The sequence below is a fragment of the Athene cunicularia genome, assembly GCF_003259725.1.
Source record: "Athene cunicularia isolate RWA chromosome 1 unlocalized genomic scaffold, athCun1 chr1_part2, whole genome shotgun sequence".
Lineage (NCBI taxonomy): Eukaryota > Metazoa > Chordata > Aves > Strigiformes > Strigidae > Athene > Athene cunicularia.
In genome coordinates this window covers 25581731-25582082 of record NW_020799092.1, presented here as the reverse complement: position 1 = coordinate 25582082, position 352 = coordinate 25581731, and positions in this window count along the sequence as shown.

Sequence of the window (352 nt, the reverse complement as noted above, 5' to 3'; positions counted from 1 at the left end):
GGGGTCCCCGCGGGTGGGCGCACCCCAGAGCCCGGGCGAGGGCCCGTGTCCCGCTGGCGGGGCGCGGGAGGGAGGAGGGTGCGGAGCTCAGGGCAGAGGAACCAGGAGGGCGGCGGTGGTCCGTGGGTGTCCAAGTCAGCCCGGTTTTGAAAAAAACTTCTGCTCAGCGTTACACGTTTTCGGCGGGAGGGTGAGCAGAGAGCTTACAGCCCCTCAGCAGTCTCCGTAATGTGTTTAGGGTGTAGGAGATGTACCTGTATTGTGTTAAACATAGCGACGTTCGCTTAGGGTTGGATTCTGCTGGAATCTGTTTATTTGCTTGTTCCCTTTCCCTCCTGCATCCTTCCAGCAT